The sequence below is a fragment of the Microcaecilia unicolor genome, chromosome 1 (genome assembly GCF_901765095.1).
Source record: "Microcaecilia unicolor chromosome 1, aMicUni1.1, whole genome shotgun sequence".
NCBI classification, from domain to species: Eukaryota; Metazoa; Chordata; class Amphibia; order Gymnophiona; family Siphonopidae; genus Microcaecilia; species Microcaecilia unicolor.
Genome location: NC_044031.1, coordinates 623,662,893 through 623,669,029, shown reverse-complemented (window position 1 = coordinate 623,669,029; position 6,137 = coordinate 623,662,893).

Here is a 6,137-nt window from a genome sequence, read left to right as displayed (position 1 = left end):
ATTTCTACGTCTCAGCAGGGCTCACATATTTGTGCAGAAATAAGAGTTAAAGTGGGAGTTACAGCTGGGTACCGATGTTCAAAATCTATTGCACTGACCACTAGGCTACCTCATACACTTGCTTGCTGCTCTATTAGGAATGGCCATAATAATAGGAAGTGACATCACGATCCAAGATGGCTGCTTGATCAAAGAGCTCCGCTGGGGCTGATGTTTAATTGTGCAAATTTCATTATCCAAGCAGACTATTTGACCGCGGAAGGGGTGGGAGAGTGACGATCCCAGGTTATGCCGCCAAAAAATGCTTTGGCGCGGTTCCATTTTACACCAGAGAGGTGCGAAAAAATGAATGGAGAAAAATTGGGGCTGGGGCTGCGAGAAAGAAAAATGGCGCCCCTGCAGGCAACCCCAGAAGTGGAGAAAATCTCAGAAGGCACGGAAAACGCTACAAATATCACAAAATCCGATGTGGTGGGATGGTTTCAGGACTTAAAAGCGGACTCTGCTGGGATCAGGAAAGATGTGCAAAATACCCTAAAAGATATACGGGTGGAAATACATGAATTGGGGTCCCGCATTGGCGAGATGGAGGAGGGTATGACGACCCTCAAATCGGATGTGGAAAAACTTCGAGGGAAAGCATTTGCGGACCAGGAGGAGCTGCACCAGCTCAAGGAGCAATTGGAGGACCTGGAAAACAGGTCACGTCGAAATAATTTGCGATTCAAAGGTATCCCAGAGCTGGACATTTTCAGTAACTGTGAAGCTGTAATACGTGAACTGTGCCAGTACATATTGGCTCCGGGAGAAGGGGCCCAACAACCGGATATACGCATTCAAAGGGCGCATCGAGCAGCAGGGCAACGGAGATATTCTAACCCGAGGGATGTTGTTGTATGTTTTTTGGATTAGCCCACCAAGGAAAAGATTTTGAAACAGGCCCGGTTGCAAAAAGAAATACTCTGGAAAAATTATATGATTGGGATCTACCAGGACTTGGCGCACACCACATTGCAGAAGCGTGGAACGCTTCGAGAAGTCACAGGTTTCATGCGCTCAAAGGGGATCTAATACAGATGGCTCTTCCCGTTTGCAGTGTGGATTACAGTGGATGGGAAGTCACGCAGAGTCAACACGTCAGAAGAAGCGTGGTCAGCATTGCGGGCTATGGGGTGTCCGGATTTGCCGGTGCAGACACAAGGATTGAGAGAGTCTGTGGCGCCTAGAAAGGACTCAGCATGGCAGGAGGTGGTGGAGCGCGGGAAGCAGGCTGACAAGCAGGCTTTGTGAGGACCTGGTCTGTCATGTGAAGTGGAGCAATACTAAGCTGAGAGAATTGAAAACTGAGACACAGCACAGGACGTGTTGTTTGAACATGGACGTTTTACAGATAAGCATGACTATTGTAAAGGGGGCTTATTTTAGAGGCTAGAAGGAGATGGAGACGGGTAAGGGGGAAGGTATTGGGTTTGTGTGGGACTAGGCTGGTTGGGGATAGGGCAGGAGGGGGGTGTGGGGCATGTTGATGGGGGGTTTGAAATTGTGGGGTGAAGTTTGGTGTGCATGCTGGGGTCTTGCGAGGGTGGAGGGAAGTGGTTTGATGAGTTGGAATTAGATATAGTTACAAACGGTCTGAGCCTCTGGGAGAGTGAGTTAGTTCCTTCGACCGTGGCTGATCTACTGCAACAGGGATCAGCACAGGGGGTGGGGAAGAGAAGGGCGGGTCGGGGTAGGGGAGGGGATACTGTTAAGCAGGGGGGTTTGGGGTCTGGAGAGGGAGGGGGAGGGGGGAGGGTTGGGTGAGACTTTAGTGGTGGCGACCTGGAATGTAAACGGGCTCAATAATCAAGGGAAACGTAGTCGAGTTTTTTAAAGAGCTGAGCAGATTGAAGTGGGACGTGACGATGCTACGAGAAACACACTTACAACCGAGAGACACCCATTTGCTGCGGCGAAAGCCTTTTAGAGAAGTAGTAGTGCACCAGGGAGGGAGAGCTAAGAGGGTAGGGGGAGTGGCAATACTAGTGCAACAAAACTGTGGGTTGGTAATAACGAAGGAGTTTCGAGATTCTAGTGGGAGATGTCTAGGCCTAAGGGGGTTGTTCCAGGGTAGGGAGATCACGCTAATCAACATATATGCACCCAATGAGGGTCAGAAGCAATTTTTTCACACCTTGATGGAGGAAATTCATGGGTTCATTAAGGGTCAGCTGGTAGTAGGTGGAGATTTTAACATTGCCCCAGATGCGCGATTGGACCACTCCTCGGGGGGAGGGCAAACTGGTGGCCCTAGACGTAAGGCGCTGCTGAAATTTTTGAAAGAGCTTGAGGTGGTAGACTGTTAGAGACTGCTGCATGGGACATAGAGGAATTACACTTTTTACTCCCATGCGGCACAGTCATACACACGTTTAGATAGTCTGTGGGTACATCGAAATAGCTGGTAAATGGTGGATTCGGCTGATATAGAGGCAATCCAGGTTTCAGACCATGCTCCTATGTGGATTAAGCTTAAAGGATTGGGGGATAGGAAACAGGGCGGTATATGGAAACTAAATGATACATTACTAGGAGATGAAAACATTAGGGAGGAGATTAAGGGGGCCATACAAGAATTCTATCATTTTAATGATAATGGAGAGGTTCAGGAAGAGGTCCTATGGGATGCCATGAAAGCTGTGGTGAGAGGAGTATTGATCAAATGGGGGGCGCAGAAAAAAAGAGAACGCGGACAGCAGTCGTTAGAGTTGCGCACCCACCTGGTCCATTTAGAAAAAGCACATAAATGTAACCCACATTAAAACTTTGGGAGGAGCTTAAAATAGTAAGGGGAGCGTTAGAGCAATTGCAAATGGTAGACATTGATTACATGAGAACTAAGCTTAAACAGCAGAATTTTGAATTTGCTAACAAATCAAGTGCTGTCTTGGCCCGTTTATTACGGGTCAGACGAATCAAATCGTTTATTCAAAAACTGAGGGATGGAAAGGGAGGCTGGCGTTACACTGACACCAACATAGCTCGGAGCTTTGTGACATATTATCAAGAATTGTACAAGAACCCTCAGAGATTGGGCTATGTCGGTATCTACATCGGATAAAGTTAAATTGTCTGAGTGATGCAGAAAATGCCCAATTGGGGGAACCGATTCGATTGGGGGAAGTGCAAGGGGTTTATTAAGAATCTCCCGAATGGGAAAGCCGCCGGACTAGATGGATATACAGCCAGTTTTTATAAATGTTTTGTAGGGGAGCTAGGGACTCACGGCTGGGTAATGGAGTGTTGGATGGGAGTGGATTGCCGAGGTTTATGTTGGAAGCAGGGATCTCGGTGTTGCCGAAACCAGGTAAAGATCCCACAATTTGTGGTTCCTATAGACCCATTTCATTGCTAAATGTTGATGCGAAGATATTGGCCAAGGTCCTGGTCAATAGGTTGCGTAGGGTCTTACAGAAATTGATACATGATGACCAATCGGGGTTTATTTCAGGAAGACGGGTGGGAGACAATATTAGACGTACTCTACATTTGTTGTGGGAGGCTCAGAGGAAACAACCAGGGGCAGCATTGTTGGCCATTGACACGGAAAAGGCTTTTGATAGGGTGAATTAGGGGGTTTTGAGAGAGGTCATGAATCGTATGGGTATTGGAGACAATTTTAGTACATGGGTGGCAGCCTTGTATACAGTTCCGAAGGCTTGTCTCCATATTAATGGCCATTATACCCCATTTTTTTCAATTAGTATAGAACCTTTGGCAGAATTGGTACATAATCACCCTGATATTCAGGGTATTAGGGTGGGGAAGAGAGAACACAGAATAGCTCTGTTTGCTGATCACTTATTACTTTATGTGACAGAGCCAGAGCGGACTTTAGACGTAGTGTTGGCTATACTTGGGGAATTTGAGAAAAATGCAGGATTGCGGGTAAATATGGATAAAAGTGAATTGTTGGGGATCTCCCTAACACAGAGGGAAGAAACTAGAATGAGAAGCAAATTTGCTTTTAAATGGGCCAAGAGTCATATTCGATATCTGGGATTCAAATCCCTAGAGATCTGAGCAGCGTGTATAGACTTAATTATGGCAAAATAGTGGAACAAATTAGGACAGAACTTTCTAGATGGAAAGGATTGTGGTTGTCCTGGTGGGGGCGTATGGCGGTGGTAAAGATGAATGTAATGCCCAGGTTGCTGTTTTTGTGTCAATCCTTACCAGTGGCGGTTCCTAGACAGACGCTTTGGCAGCTGCAACGCCATATTTTGCAGTTTATATGGGGAGGCAAGCACCCTCGACTAGCTGGGCGGGTGATATGGGGAGAGATAGAAAGGGGAGGCAGAGCGGTGCTAAGGATAGAATGGCACTATATGGCTGTTCAAATCAAGATGGTCTTGGACTGAGAACGGGGGAGGTTAAAGCCAGCGAGCCAGGTGGAACAAGCATACTGCTCCCAAAGGGCTTTGAAAACTTTTCTGTGGACTACTGAGGGAATGGGAGGGGCACTGGTGGGAACAGATAATCCATTCCTTAGGCATCTTATGGGTATGTGGGGGAACCTTCGGAAGAGTTGGGGTCAGGGAGAAAAGTTGTCCACCAGGGCGGCTATGAGATGGGAACCAAAGTTTGGGGCGGGGAGAGATAATGCCACATTTGTGAGATGGGATCAGGTAGGCCTTTCGAGTTTTTGAGATATGTTGCAGGGGGGTAAAATTAAGAGTTCTGAGGAGTTGAGATCTAAGTATGGTCTCCCTACCTACAAATCCAACATTTTGTGAGAGCGATGGGGTGGAAGGGAGAGGGTCCACAAGAGCAGGAGAGCTTGGAAACTTTGTGGGTCTTCTTGCAGAGGGTGCTCAGACCCATCTCAGTTCTGTATAAATTCTTAAGGGGAAATGATCCCTTCAGCTTTAAGGGAGCATGGGAAGCAGATCTAAACTGTTGCTTTAATGATCTCTTCAGCTTTAAGGGAGCATGGGAAGCAGATCTAAACTGTTGCTTTAATGACCGGGAGTTGGAGGTGATCTGCGGGGAGGTCCAAAAGGCAACAACATGTGCATTGGTGCAGGAAAATGCTTATAAGGTACTTACTAGGTGGTATTATACCCTTGAGAGACTTAAGCGCATGTCCCCTAATGCTTCTGACCTTTGTTGGAGATGTGGGTCATACACAGGCTCCTTTATGCATATACTAGACTTTGAGCCCGTAAAAACGGGCTATTATAGGAAGGGGGGGTTGAAAGGCCCGCCCCCACCGCCGAGTTCGCCGCTGCCCCTCCCCCTTCGAGTTCGCGCCCCCACCACCGAGCCATCACCACCCACCTTCCACCCGGCCGGGCCCTCGCTCCGCTATTGAAACAGCGAGGGTCCGGGAACGCAGCACTGAGCTCTGCTGAGCTGCCGACGTCGGCCTTCGTTCTTCTTCTCTGCCTGCTCCGCCCCCCGTCATCACGTATTGACGTGGGGGCGGGGCAGAGAAGGTCTCTACTGCGCATTTGCGGCGAGTACGGTCACTCGCCGTTTATATGTTTGATGGTGGACCAGGGGCGTATCTGTAATGGGGCCACGGGGGCCAGGGCCCCCATAGATTTGGCCCTGGACCCCCCTACTGACAGCCCTCGCAACCCCCCCCTCCTGCCGCCAACCTGTCGATGCCTACCTTTCCTGGCGGGGGACCCCAATCCCCGCCAGCCGAAGCCATCGTCCGTTCGTTTTCTTCTTTCTGAGTCTGACTTGTCTCTGACGTCCTGCATGTTGTGTACGTGCAGGACGTCAGAGTCAGACTCAGAAAGAAGAAAACAAACGAACAAAAGACGACGGCTTTGGCTGGCGGGGGTTGGGGTCCCCTGCCAGCACAGGTAAGCGACAGCGGGCGGGGGGTCGAGAGGGTCGTCGGGCGGGCGGGCGACAGTTGTTGGAGGTGGTTCTGGTCCTGGCAGTGGTGGCGGCACCGGGGTCGCCGGGGGGGGGGCTAAAATGTGCCCCCTCACCTCAGCTCTGGACCCCCCCTACCGGCGAAGTCCAGATACGCCCCTGTGATGGACCTGCCCTCGACTGATCCCATTCTACTACTACTACTACTAATAACATTTGTATAGCGCTACCAGCCGCATGCAGCGCTGAACACTTGACATAGAGAG